Source organism: Aricia agestis, chromosome 3 (assembly GCF_905147365.1).
Source record: "Aricia agestis chromosome 3, ilAriAges1.1, whole genome shotgun sequence".
In the NCBI taxonomy this organism is placed as follows: Eukaryota; Metazoa; Arthropoda; class Insecta; order Lepidoptera; family Lycaenidae; genus Aricia; species Aricia agestis.
Window position 1 is genome coordinate 11730019 of NC_056408.1, and position 15756 is coordinate 11745774.

The window sequence follows — 15756 nt, forward strand, 5'->3', positions numbered from 1 at the left end:
GTATTACATTTTTTACTACGCCCAAAAATATGTTTACACCTGTAACATGGTCTCTTATAAATCCGTCCGAGGAATATATTTTTTATTTTATTTTCATAAATACATATTATTTTTCGCGTTTTTAGATGTCGCATAAACAAAAGATCCAAGAAATATACAACGAAATAACTACACGATATTTTGCTATTTGACTCATCAAATTGGCTGACAATTATGAATCCAGATTATTGCATGCCGGCGAATCGTGAACAGCCAAGGCGTAACATTTGTTGGTAAAAATAATTAGATAGCTGCATCGTCTTCTCTTAGGGGGTACTATAATCTACATGTTTTACAGTTTATATCCGGTTGGGTATCGGTGTAAAAGTAAAACATAATTCAAAAATAATACAAAACTCCTATATTTGTGTAAACGATTGCACAAAATATAAAAATGCGTGTTATGTGACGTATCTAAGAAAAGCTTCTTACACAAAAGTAAAATTCAATCTTAAAAGAAATTTTAAGAAATTTACGTAAATTTTAAGAAATTTAAGTAAATTTTAAACGCATTAGGTGTATTTTACCGAAAATTGTACATTCTAAAGTACCATTTGCATATTATGTTGTGCAAAATATGGTATATTCATTTTATACCACATAAACGGAGTCGCTGGGGCGCTCGCTTCACGGCTTTATCTCGCTGAAACACTAAAGCCTCCGCCAGCGTTCATACACCTTCCAGACTTAAGGTCGCTCTGCACTTTTGTTCACTCTTTGCACATGTATTTTTTTCAAATTCAGCTATTATTAGATATTAAAAGAGTGATAAAACGTTGCTTTCTTTTTTTATCAAGTAAGAGCCAGTCCACACGGCGCGTTGCGTAGACGCAGCGCTGACGTTTGACACAATATAGCCATAGTAAAAGGATTTTTTTAATTCTCTGAAGTAATGTATGCGTTAACGCTTTTGAGTTAAGGTTGAATTTGCTATGTTCGATCGATAATCGCTTCGATTTAGCGCTAGTTTAAATTGGCCCTAAATGTGACCGCATCAGAGTCGGTTCAGCCAAACAAGCGATAATTGCAGACAAACATACATAGAGGTCAACCTGAGAACCTACTTTTTTATGTCGGTTTAAAATAGTAAGAACGGATCATGGCTTAGCTGATGTCACAAGGTAATAATTTATATTTTATTAAGTACTTACTAATAATCACCCTGTATTTACCCTCAAGTACTTCGAATACTAAAACAAAATTGAAACAAAAGAATATATCAAGAAAATGGCAACGTACCTATCCAAATCAACTTCGCTCAATATAAAATCCATTTTTTTTCGTTGTTACAGACATTTGAAGCATATATAGTATATTTTTTTTAGTAAGCAAATAGTAAGTAATAAGCAAACAAAATGGCGTCGCGTGACGTGCGCGTGACCTTCGAAATGCTTGACCGTGATTGGTCGGTCGATGGATATTGGACTAACAAGACCGGAGATGAATATTTGGATGAGTTCATTTGAGCAAAATATGGAGTTACACTACTCAAGCACTTAAAACAGTTTTTATATGGGAGATTGGATATTTTATTTTTGCTAAAAAGCAAGTTACATGCAAGCAAAATAAAAATATTTATATTGTAAAGTGCGTAATCAGGGTTACTATTAGTTTTAAATAAAAAGTCTATTTTGGTAAAATTGGTCGATTGGCCATTCAAGCACTAGGGCGGTTTTTTTGTTTGTTTTAATAGCGGCAAGAGAAACACATAGCCTGTGAAAATTTCAACTCTCTAGCTATTACCGTTCTTGAGTTCAGCCTGGAGACGGACGGACATACATCGAAGTCTCAGTAATAAGGTCCCGTTTTTACCCTTTGGGTACGAAACCCTAAAAAACCATGATAAAGATTGTAAAATCTGAATTATTGTACGAAAATAAAACCAGAGACTTCATAAACACTCACTTGAGATAAATTTAAAAAAACCTTCCGCTAAGATTAACCTGTAAGTTCAAATACAAACCCTTTAAGCTGAGCTTAGTTATTAAAAACTACTGAGGCTTTACCTCGGTGCCATAATAACTTGCGTCGGTTTCTTTTCAGCCCCGATTAAAAATGGCGACGGTATTTCGAAGAATTTTCTTTTAGTGACGTGTTTGAGGTTTTGTTTTCGACGACAAGAAAGTCCAGCTATTTTTCGACAAAATATTAAACCGTCCAGTTAAAATTTAGTTAAAATTCAACGCGACTGGCCCTCAGGTGGGATTTTTAGGTTTTTATGAAAAGCCATTAAAACTTTCGCCCGCCAAATAAAATATTTATATACCTTTCCTTGTTAACACTTACAAAGAAGCGGGCTTGAATAATATTTCCGTATCACGACCCGCTTTTTGTAGTGACGTTTAGAGAAATGACAGATATAAAATTTAGGACAGTCACGTGTCCCTAAAGACTCAACCCATCAACTGCCATCAAGACCATCAATACGGACGGAAGAGGGTTTTGATAAAATATGAAAGGGTGTTTTTATGAATCCATCAACAGAGTGTCTCCTTATTTATAGCTTTCTCCCCTTTATTCTGACTACAAAATATTGTTGACAGCGCGGTTGGTCGCTCGACTTACCTAGTATCAATATTAACATTTAAACCTTGATGTGTTTTTAATTCTGGGTATCGATATATATATTAAAATTAACCTTTTAGCTTTTATAAAAAAAGACAAAAAATATATTTGTTTACAAACAAAGTTACTTTTGAGTTTTGACAGACTTTCTTTTACCTGAAACACGATATAGACAGTAAAAAATTGCCTTTTTTTTCATAAATGGAGGCTTTAGGGCCCGAAAAATGATTTTAAATTAAAAAAAACACGGTGCACTTTGTGTGTAGCCAGGGTAATAAAAGAAAGTGATGAAGTAGATAAATTGCAAGGTTTGTTCAAATTACGTGTATGTTAGTTATCGTGTTTATTCACTCACGTCTATAATTATTAAGATTATTTTATTGTCACGGAAAGACGATCCTCATAAAATATAAAAATGTATGTGCGGAAAATATCTATTAAACATTATTTCAGTAACCTAAGTTCCATCTGCGCAGCTATTAAGCACCTTAACAGAATAGGTGTTAGTAGCTTAACGACTTGCAGATTCTGCGAGGAGGAGGATGAGACACCTATACACCTTCTCCTTGACTGTCCTGCTCTACTACAGGGCAGGAACAGTCACCTTGGTCGCTACGAATACTCATACACAGAGGAAATTCGTGGCACCAACCCCAACCACATCGTTCAATTTATGAGCAGCATTGGGTTGGGGACGGTACTCTAATGCGAAGGAGTCACAATAGATCCTTAAGGGTCGCAGTGACATGTGATGTCACTGCGACCCTTAAGGATCTATTGTGATTATGACATACTTGACCTGCCTTCAGCAATAAAAAAAAAACATCTGCGCAAAGTTATTATATTATTTATTACCTTACTATTCCTATTATAGTCTAGCGTTGGTTGGCGTGGCTTTAGAATAATAAGCTTCCATTATTCAGAAACACAAATTGTCCTCGTTTTATTGTTCAATTAAAACAACATCAATAAATTTATGAGCTTTTATAACAAAAAGCTCATTAGTGCAACTCTAATAAGCGGTTTACTTGTAAGTAGTAAAGTTTTAAAAAGGTCTTACAATAATATTATTTCTGTCTCTAGAAATATAAAAATAAATATTCTAATGATGTACTTCAAAACAACAATTTCATTGTTACTAGTTATTTTTAATCTGCAATTCAATCATTAGACATGGATGGATGGATGGATAGACACATGGATTTTTATCAGCAAGCGTAACAAAGGATGACGTGAAAACGACACTATTTGCAATACTACAAAAATAACAATATGAAACGTGAACATTGTACAATCCCGAAAACAATACTGTAACAAAATGTTTTTCCGATCTTTTCGACGATGCGAGCTGCCGATTCCGCTAATAAAAGTGTTCGGTTTAATATGTAAGTGCATTAACATGCAGGGCTCGGTGAAAGAACATGGTGGTTACGATTTACATATTTTAATATTAACAAGTCCGTAACGTATGCCGGTCCCCCGAATTACGTATTTGCTTTACGTAAAATATTCATCAAATTACGGAGCGTGCGAACTTATTTATACTTCCTTTTCGGATTTGGCTCGATGAATTTGTTAGGATTGCGTAAAAGTATTGTTTTCTGTTTTAACCTATATTGTTTGTGTTTCAAATTATAACAATACTCCCACACCGGTTTCGGTGACGGTGGCCAGTTTCATTGAAACCAGGCCAGTTTCACTGAAACCAGGCCAGTTACGCAGGAGTACTTTTATAGTGCCCAAGTGAGTGCGCAGTGCACTCTCTATTCCTCTCTCATAACCCAGTGGGACGGAAGACCGACACGACTGGCGAGAGATCGTATGGATCATCTTACTTGTCAAGACAATCAGGTGATCAGCCTGCATTGTCCTAACCAAACTTGGAAATAACTTGTTTCCAACGCGGGGATCGAGCCCACGACCCCCAAGTCTAGAGCCACGCTCTAAACCACTAGACCACGGAGGCATTATTTCAAATTAAAGTAAATAATAATAATTGCTGACAGTTCTGGGATTGAAACTTTACTGTTTGCGTTTCAAATTGAAAGTAAATAGTCAACTGAGAAGACAGATTTGGATTTTGATCTTAATACCTGCCCAAACAGCTCTATCTAGCCTTGACCGATTTAATAATAGCTCGCCGATTCACAAGAGCCGCCTTAATCTGTTCCAACTAAAACTTCTCTATCATTTGGTATTCGAAGAAAAGCAATTAACGAATAGAGACCTTGAGCCTAATACAACACGAGACGGTAACCGCGCGATTACAGAACGATCAATTATTCCTCAATTACAGGGAATCGAAAATTATAGTAAAATGTATTTTGTATTTGTAAATCGGTCGAGGATGAACGCTTTGTAGATTGTAATCAAACCAGCACCTCGGCTAATGGAAGCTTAACGAACCTGAATCGTAATGAGATTTTGTCGTTTGGGTTGAATTTAGTTTATAAGTCAATACAAATCATAAACCTATAAGTCTATGATACAAATGGTCCGTTTCATCGGTCATTCATATTCCATACTAATATTATTATAAATGCGAAAGTGTGTCTGTCTGTCTGTCTGTTACCTCTTCAGTCTTTACGTCCAAACCGCTGAACCGTTTTTGCTGAAATTTGGTATGGAGATACTTAGAGTCCCGAGAAAGGACATAGGATACTTACTTAATATTTCTTCTGGTACCACAAGAATAATTTATTCTGAATCAATCTGTTTGAGTAATTTAAGGATAAGACTATGTATTATTGTCTATGGAACAATAATGCATAGTCTTATCCTTGCGTGTAAGTTTCTTCTGTATACAGAAGAAAAGTAAACGCAACCATATTATCTATCATATCTAGCTTATAAATAAATAAATAAATAAAGCTTATAAATAAATAATGTACAGCGTATACAGAATAATAATATTAACAGTAGGTCATTGTTATTTCCCAGAATGAAACCCGATATGGAAAACATCATTAATAAGATCCCATCAAAATTTTAAAGGCGAAGGGATTACGTACATTTACAAATGAGTTTGGGGCCGAACGAGACGCCCAGGGACGTACCTTTGCCTTGTTACGCCAGCAATTTATTAATAGTCATACGTAGCTCGCAGGAGAGTTATAATGCTTGTCGGTCATCGGTCGAGCCGTTTCTGAGAAGTTTAACCACGCACCCCGTGACACGAGAATTTTATAATTATATTAGATTCACTTTTATTCATGTCATTGTCATTTGTCATTTAGTATCAAATTATTGTTGTTAGTTCCATTTGTGGCCATATAAAGTAGGTTAATCTAAGATTAGCACCTGTATTATTATGTCATAGTTAGAAACTTAATATTCTCATAGTCAACCTAAATTGATGCAAATATGCAATGTAATAATATCTTATTAAGGGCCTGTTTTACCACTTCCTGATAAGTGACGAATAGGCTATCTAACAATTAACTTGACGGTTCAAGTATGGAGAATGAGTCAAAAAAGTTGTGAATAGCCTATACGGCACTTTATCAGAAAGTGGTGAAACAGGCCCTAAGTAGTAAGTAGGTATAATACTTGTAATTCTAATTAAAATTCTAAAGTTTTATAAAGAACTACATGACGCCCGTGACTCCGTTACATCAAAATTAATTTATCTCGCGGGAAGTTTACATTTTTCTGGGACAAAAAGTAGCCTACTTCCAGTCCCGGGACTCAAAGCATCCCCATACCAAATTTCATTAAAATCGGTTCAGTGGGTTAAGCGCGAAGAGGTAACAGACAGACAGACAGGCAGATTTACAAACTTTCGCATTTTCAATATTAAGTACGGATACGATGAAAAGTGCTCTACATAACTTATGTATAAGTCTTAAATAATTCCTTTGTTATTTCAACTTCCATGCGATTAGCAAAAGTGCTAAATTATTCAACCCTTTTGACCTTTGCAGATACTTAACCTACAAAATACGAACAACTAGCCCTAATGCATTAAAAGCATCACTTCAGTTATTTACGTGGGTGTAGTTAGATACTAGGTACCTAGAAATTGTGGATTATATATTTTCAGGGGTTATTAAAATAAATAATCCCTAATTATATTACGGGAGCCCTAGAACATTTATTTGTTACTGTCAATCTAATTTTTGTGAGTTCATTTCTTTTTTTTTTCATTTTTCATTTTCAGAGAGCATTTTCCATTTTCAAAAGTATGAAATCCGTTATATTTCTGTTAGCTACCACTTTCAAGATTTTTAGCAGATAAAAATGTTGTTTGTCTTATCAAAATGAAGCTACTAACAATTAAATTAAGAAATTAAAAAAGAAACCCGCCAAATAACTTTAAAAAGTAATAAAGTCACTGATTGTCTCGATTCTATTCGTATAGATTCTATTACTATAATTTTATGTTTTCACATGTGTGATTTCTCACACATCTACATTAGCGGTCCCCCGACACACCTTGACAACTATTATAAAGTACGAATAACACATAATAGGCTCATAATCGACGACGCATAGTGTAATATGCAGTGACGGATTAACCCTTAACCAAATTAAGCAATTGCCTAGGGCATAACGTCTGAGGGGGCACCAGAGGGAACACAAAAAAAAAATGTCCTTAGGGCACGTTCACGTCTCACTCTCACCCTCACGTCACCAAAAACCACATCAAAAAAAGTTTATAGGAAAAAACTAATGTTTTTAAGCGGCGAAGGCTTAAAGACTGAATCTAGTTGCCATAGTACAGATAGGGGGGCCCACAGGCATGGATTGCTTAGGGCATCAAGTAGCCTTAAGCGCTTATTCCACTTATCCTAGCTAGGACGTCCTAGCTAGGATAAGTGGAATAAGCGCTTTAATCCGTTACTGGTAATATGATAGTGATGATGAAGATGATGAATGTAATTTGCATAGTAGCATAATATGCTTTCTTGTATCTATAAATAATCAGGAGTTCTCTCAGCACCTTCCGAACCACGCGGTATACCAGGTATACCTCGGTGCAAAATCTTACTTGTTGGTAGCATATGCTTAGAATACTTCTCACGAAACCGAAATCACCACGAGTTTCCCTATAAAATTTGAGGAGTTCCCTCGATTACTTATGGATCCTTCATCAGATAACCACTATTGTGAATATAATACTAAATTGGCATGATACCCTATATACCGAAAGAAAAATTTTGAAAATCGGTTTACAAACGGCGGAGTAATCGTTGAACATAAGAAAACGTAACACCTCCCCCATTTTGAAAGTCGGTTAAAATTGTAGCCTATGTGTTATTCTGATGTATAAGCTATACTATTGTACAGTTTCATTAAAATCCGTTCAGTAGTTTTTGCGTGAAAGAGTAACAAACATCCATACATCCACACATCCATACATCCAAACAAACTTTCGCCTTTATAATATTAGTAGGATTAAAATGTTGTTTTAAAGTTTAAAGAATTGTTTTAAGATTTTTATTCTGTATAAAAAGCCTATTGGGGCAAATTTATGCTGGGCAAAGGTTCCCCTAGGATATTCCACTTATCTCGCTCCAGCGTCACTGCTGATATGCCTCCAAAGAAGAGTTTGCAACCGTGTGCTAGTCTGAGGTCTTTGCAATAATCGGTTGCTCACAAGAGAGCCAAGAGATGATAGTTAATAAAAATATATACATCTTCTCTGACAGTCAAGCTGCACTTAGCACTGCAGCAGAAATTTCGTCCAAATTGGTTGTGTGGTGATACGTAAAACATGCTGGAAGAGAACAACAACTTCGACTAGTATGGGTCCCGGGTCACATTAATGTCTTTGGTAATGAAACCGCTGACGAACTGGTTAGGCTTAGAGCTGAGAATCTCATATACGGTCCAGAAGCGGTCTGTGAAACATCTCCCATTACTACAAAGCAAGTGCTCAAGGCTCGAGGACACAAACTAAGAAAACTACACTAATTCCTGGCTTTTACAAAACTATTAAAACTTATTCTGTAAAGATAAGAATAAAAATCTTAACGTTTATATTATAACTAGTATTACTAGCATTACGACTTGCAGATTCTAGGAAAAGGGCCAAGACACCTTTTAACTTGTTTTTTGCTTTTACCTCGTTGACTATAGTACTTTACTCAGCAGCTGTAGCTGCTGCAGCTCAGGCAGCTGAAACTCACTTACTCTACTATAGAGGAAATTGGTGGCACCAATTCTAACCACATCGTTCAATTTATGAGGATTAAGTAGTCACAATAGATCCTCAGGAGTCTTGGTGACTTCAGGGGTACAGTATATTGCCTTCAGAGGGAAAAAATGCCTCCAAGGCATCGAGCTATATTTTCCTAGGCTTTTGCTAGATACCCACTCTGTCGATATCCAGCCTAGATGCAGTGGATAACACGACCAGCCCAATGCTTTTTTAGCCGCCGTCTTGACTTCCACGTCTGAGATTCTTGTTTGGATGGATTTTTTGTTTTGTCGAGAAGACTTACTTCCAACTTACAGCGGTTCATTGCTCTTCGGCAGGCCCCGAGTTGGATTTTTGTAAATTAGTCAATGACCGAGTTTGCACTCTGTTGGTTAGGACGAGTAAAATACACATGTCGACGAATCTGCAGTTCCCTGAGAGGGGTATGTCTTCCTTCATCAGCTTCTTCATGTACTAGTTTCTCTGTATTTCCTTGTCTGTTATCAAAATAAACTAACTGGCCCAAGTACGTCCACCTCGACCTTACATCTCGTGCTGTTGGTCATTGATTGTGCCTAAGGTAATTTTTATTATCTGTATTCGTAGGAGCAAAAAGGGCTTAGTCGTCCATAAAGCGGAAATTGTTTAGGATTTTACTGCTTAAACTTATTTAAATATCTTTTAAAAAATCAAGATATTTTTAAGTTGTTAATAATGTCTTAATTATAGGATACTGTTATTTTAATTCACGTATCACGCCATATAAATCACGCCCATGTGAAAATCACTAACTTAAGAAAAATGTTATTTGTTTTAAGACGTCTGATATTGCGCTTTTAAAATGAATGTTTAATAAAGAAGTAACAAAAAAAATAACTCGCATTTTAAGCTATTAATCAAAAATATTAGAAAAAAAATCGTAAAATCCGGATTATCCGGATAATCCGGATTTGAGCTTATCAAAATCCTTTCGGAAAAAATCAGGATTTTCATCCGGATTTTTTTAAAAATCCGTTTTTTGCAATCCCTAGTCTTGCCAATTTGTCAAATCCATATAAATTAAAAAATGCATCTTTGCATCGCGTTGCGGTCTGAATCAACCCTTCATTTCTAAATTTGTACTGAATTGACAGATTGTCACCTCGCGCAATTGAAATCTGTCAAATCCATACAAATTTATGCCGCGCCTCACCTCGCCTCGCCTCGTCGCATTGCGGTCTGAATTGACCCTTAGACATCTAACGTAATAACCTTAAAAATTCATTACCTAGTTAAATAAATATACAATTTAGAAATTCTATTATCTTATCGTTAAGTTTACCTTTACTATAGTATTTTGGAACCCCAATAAAAGTTTGTTTAGTAATTATACCGAGCGTTGCGTGCGAGCCCAAATCACGAAAGGTACGTAACAGCTGTCCTAATTGTTAATGTTTTTGGTAACTTCCATTATTTGTTTCACCAATTTGGCTTTTATACAAATAGGAGCTGTTGAAATGTTGCCATTTAATACTTTTAAGTTGTTACTTGTTTATAAAAAAAATTAAATAGATTATAATAATTTTTGCCTTCATAATCCATTTAAATTTTTCATTTACGAACTTCAGGTCAAATAAAAAAGAATTTAAACCTTCTAGTATGACTCTACAATTTTTTTTCAACATATATTTGAAAACACAAAAATATTTCCTTTATTACAAAAAAAAAACTGCCAATGGACAAGACTACTTTACCTAGTAACTACAAAGACACTACCCGGTAAACAAAAAATAGTTTCGTTATCAACAGAAAAAATCCAAAACGGTCGAGCAGAATCTGGGCCGAAGTGAGCGTAAGATAAAATCGATAAGACGATATTCATATAGAGGATTTTCAGTTAAATCGCTAATGCATGTTCAGACAAACTTTATTCAATAAGCTCGTGGAGATAGAATTTGAATTTACATAATGAGCCCAGATTCATGTTAGTATAACATTTTTGTAGATATAATATTAGTTGTTTTTTTTTAATAACATTTATAGATTGCAACAACAATAATTACCTGTACAAGTTGCTGAGTTCGTATATTGTATACCGTACTATACTTGGATGCTAATAAAGTCTTTGAATCTTTGAATAGATGTTTCCCGTAAGTACGTTTGCGCAGAAATTACTTTATCGCAGTGACAACACGAATAAGGTAGTTATCAGCATCGGTCTCCTAAAATTTGTTGAAAATTCTTGTCCCAGAGGTCTGAGTAAAAGATGTTTATAAAGGCTAGTCACTACGACGCAATAAGTTGCAGCATGATAGAAATAGCCTAACCCTAATTTGTATGCCTACACACTGTAATATTTTTAGCCTGATGACCTTTTCCGCAGCATCGTTTGTTACAAATGTCACATGGGGACCGACATATTGCCTTATATCTCACGATACGATTTCATGACTTCGTTCGCAGGAATTCTGATACTCTCCCCACATATTATTATTATTGTGATGTAAACAGTCCTATCTTATACAGCCAATATTAGAGTAGAAGATCTTTATTAAGTACATATTTTCTTTAGAGATATCCATTATCAAGCTTTAGCTTAAATCAAATTATTATGGATGAGTTTTGTGGTAAAGTTTTTTAACATTTGACGGGGAGGACTAGACAAGGCCATTATAGTCTTTAATTGCCAATGATCGACGTCGATTTTTCACGTTAAGGACTGATTGGCATCACTACGATAGACACAGTTACCCATCGTGGCCAAAATGGAGAAGAGCCTGAAATGATAAGGATTCCTAATAACATTTTAAACTTTCACGTTGCATTATAATTAAAACTTTTTTTTTTTGTATAAGTAAGTATGTTTTTTTTATAAGTAGTATGTATTTTCATACATACTACTTATAAAAAAAACATACTTACTATGTATGTATGTATTCGTAATATCATTACCCTAATATTTTTAGGGCATAATATATAAAACCAGCCAAGTGCGTGTCGGGCCACACGCAACATAGGGTTCCGTAGTACCGCTAGTTTTTTTAATTTTTTGTATGGTCGATGAATGTACATTTTTAACGTGTTTTACACTACTAACAACATCATCGCATTTATTTTCAAAGGAATTTAAACGAAAAGTTTATTTATACTTCGCCGAATACATTTTTTTAGTTGATCGACTATTAGGTACTCAATAACTTATGAAGTCTTCTTAGCCGTGATAGTTTTCTTTTTCCACTTTAAAACTTAATATTTCAAAAATGGATCCCTAAATCGGAAAATGGTCTGTGAATACTCAAAATATTAAAAAAAAACTATCCAACGACACCCCACACGATGGGGTGGACGCGAAAAAAAAATTCTCCCCGCTTGATGTGTAGGGAAGGTACCATAAAAATATATTTTTTCAAGAATTCATGTACCATTTTGTCGGCATCATTAATATGTGCATTCATGCCAAATTACAGCTTTGTAGACCCTATAGTCACTATACAAAACCGCGGATAGACAGACAGACCGACAGACAGACAGACGGACAGACAGAATGAAACTATAAGGCTTCCTAGTTTACTACGGAACCCTTAAAACATTAGTAACCACAAACATTATTTTGTTTAAATGCAGCTTGGTTTCAATTCAGAACTTGCAACCGCTCGAATCAAACTTTCCCAACAGTATACAATATGTAGGAAGTGCCGAAGATAAACAAAATCCTACCACGGCTCTAGTTGAACTTTGAACTGTTAAGCAACGTTAAAAGTTTCAGTCAATATTAGACATTTAGGTAAAACAATGAATGGTCGTTTTAGTAACCGCGAATTCGGAAAATCCGTGTAAGTTTTGTATTACAGTTTTCGCCTCATTGATTTTCGCTTGGTGTTTTCACCGATATTCATTTATATTACCAGAAAAGGTTATTGACCGTTTATGTTATTGTAGGACGTGGATGTCCTTTTCGTTACCAAAATATTACTGTCGAATATTTGATAATAAAACATTATATATTTATCATTAATTTAGATTAGACTAGCAGTCCCGGTGAACTTCGTGTCACTTTGAAACCTTCCCTGGACTTCTACGAATATTTTAAGACTAAAATTAGACCAATCCGTTCAGCCGTTTTCGAGTTTTATCGTTACTAACACAATTGGAAATCCATTTTTATATATAAGATTTTATATTTTAGGTGTACTAAGCCTTACAAGTACGCGTTGCCAGTTTTATATTTTACTAGATGACGCCCGCAACTCCATTGCTCCAGAACTCGTTTATCTCGCGGGAACCGTAGATTTTTCCGGGATAAAAAGTATCCAATGTCCTTTCCTGGGATTCAAAGTATCTCCATAGTCAATTTTAGCAAAATTGGTTCAGCGGTTTGGGCATGAGAAGGTAACATACAAACAGACAGACACACTTTCGTATTTATAATATTAGTATGGATTTCAATGGTCCATTGAAATCCATCAAATAAATAAAATGTATTTATTTGGTTATAATTTTTTAATTGGTTATAATTAATAATGTTTTATTTATTTGGTTATAATTTTTTAATTGGTTATAATTAATAATGTTAGAGTCAATTAAACTTGGACGACTATATTTTAATGATAATTAAACCTTCAAACGAACTACTCAAGCACAGGCTTTAATAACAGTAATTAAAATATTACTATCGTCCCGTCTTGTAAGATTCATGTTACAAAGTCTAGACTATAGACATAGAGGATTATTGCGTAAGACATTTTTGATTTTAGTACCAAAAACTTCGGCTACGTAACATCACACTGTTACACTTAATTCGTGAATACTTGTTAATTCTTAGGACACTGCAACTACTAAGATACAGATTATCTATTTACTATTCGTAGCAGATTATACATAAATTCAAAATGGCAGAAGTTCATTTTTTTAAACTGACATAGACTGCTTTAAATAAATAATATTTTGGTGTTCCCATGATACTGCACCAACAACAAGTTTTCAATGTTTTTATAAAATTTATTTTTTAATAAAATATTTTTATACATTAAAAATATGTCACTTGACCAACCGTACATCAAACGCTAAAATGGCGTCAGTTATTAATTAATCGGGCTTCGTGCGTAAACCTGTCACTGGCAAGTGCCGGTAACAAAATAATATGCGGGTGTGGTAGTTCATCATCATCTACAGAGTAGACAGAATTATAGAGTATACCGACTTAGAACTGATGTTGAAATTTTTAAATTTGACGTATTATGACGAAAATCGTCGCTAGGGTTGTTAACTTGTCACCTACGAATTCAAAACTATGACATATTCGCTGGACGTGTTCCTCTTTGGTCGTATTGTTGTTTGTGTTTTGGCAGATGCGATTAAAATTGTCTGAATCCAATTTTGAAATATTTATTTGAAATATTTAAAAATAAATTATATCAGCCAGCGCGAGGCACATTCCGTTTATAATCCTAGTGAAACCCGACGAATTTGACAGATATTGAAACCTGTCCGTTTCTTTGCAGTCGAACTACTGGTAGTTATGTCTATTGTGTCATCTACTTACATAATTTTATGTAGGGTGTAACAAAAAACTGATAATACTTTACGGTGTATTTGTATCCCTTATATACAGTTAACTGTCAAAATAGCAGCGCTGAAAGATAAACTTATTCTTCACCTTTGTATGGAAAAATTCATGACACGGGGGCTTGGCCGTACAAATCACAAAAAAAAAACTTGAGACGTGTCAAGGACACCCGAATGGAACGAAGATTTTATTTTTTATGGTCAAAAAACCTGTATACATATTAATATTATACGTTAATAAAAATTATTATTTAAAAAACGCCGTCTATTGACGCCCAGGAATACTAACAACGCGTCGCTGTTTATTCTCAAATAAAAACCGGCCAAGTGCGAGTCGGACTCGCGCACCGAGGGTTCCGACAGCTTAAAGGTATTATAGACCTGAGTATTTGGTATGAATTTCAATTTAATACCTCTACGCGTTTATGAGGAAATGGGTAGTAAGTTTAAAATTATTAAAAAAAATATATATTATGTGATGTAACTAAAAATTTATGGTTTTCGTAATTTTTCCTTTATCTATGCTATAAGGCGTTGCTTCGTACCAAATTTCAAGATTCTGAGTTCACGGGAAGCACCCTGTAGGTTTTGATTCCCTTGCAAGTGTCGAAAATTTGCGGCATAAACGGCTGTATCTTTTGATTGCGTTGGCTTAGAAGTTTGATTTTTTCACAGCTTCAAGGGACAGTAGACCTGAGTAATTGATATAAATTTCAGCTTCATACCTCCACGCGTTCCTGAGAAAAAGGGTCTTGACAGACGGACAGACGGACAACAAAGTGATCCTATAAGGGTTCCGTTTTTTCCTTTTGAGGTACGGAACCCTAAAAACACCATTTAGTTGACGTACAGGAACGAACTCTGCCCCTACCATGCAGGTACTAATAAAAAAGTGGTGAGGTCAAATATTGTTCTGTGTAGCCTCCTTTACGCCGAACGCGCGATAAGGAACTTCGTTCAAAAAAATTTGCTCGTTCAGTGCTACTTTTACAGTAACCTCTATATTATAATAAGGGACACATACAAACCCTAAAGTATTTATCACTTAGTTTTGTTGCACCTGGTTATTTGTATATATTAGCAGGAGTAACAGTATTTATACGTAAGAGGCTTAAATTACCTCATTTCAAAAATGAGAACAGGTAACGGCCAAACTCCAAAGTACGATGCGATCCACAAAGTTACAAATACATTTGAAAACATAAGCGGGAGAACCGGGTAACATTTTACAACATAAAAGCAAGTTTTCCCTTATAATTTGAATGATCCTTGTAATTTACCTTCTTCATTATCTGGCTTATATTATACAAAAAATTCACTTATTTTATCTCAAAACATTTTCCTGGTTCCTGGCCTCTAGCTGTTCGTGCAAAAAAATATTTTTTTAGTGACCCACATCTGCTTACGTCTTTTTTTGTAAATAATTGCTTTTATATTTTAATGGCTCTTAGATAAAAAACAAGTTT

The 15756-nt window shown here is 34.9% G+C and overlaps 1 protein-coding gene across 1 annotated transcript in view; it reads left to right on the forward strand.

Annotated features, from left to right (window-relative positions):
- The window catches only part of LOC121740492 (insulin-like growth factor-binding protein 7), a 29782-nt gene that overhangs the window by 632 nt on the left and 13394 nt on the right, over positions 1 to 15756 (forward strand). The window lies entirely within an intron of this gene.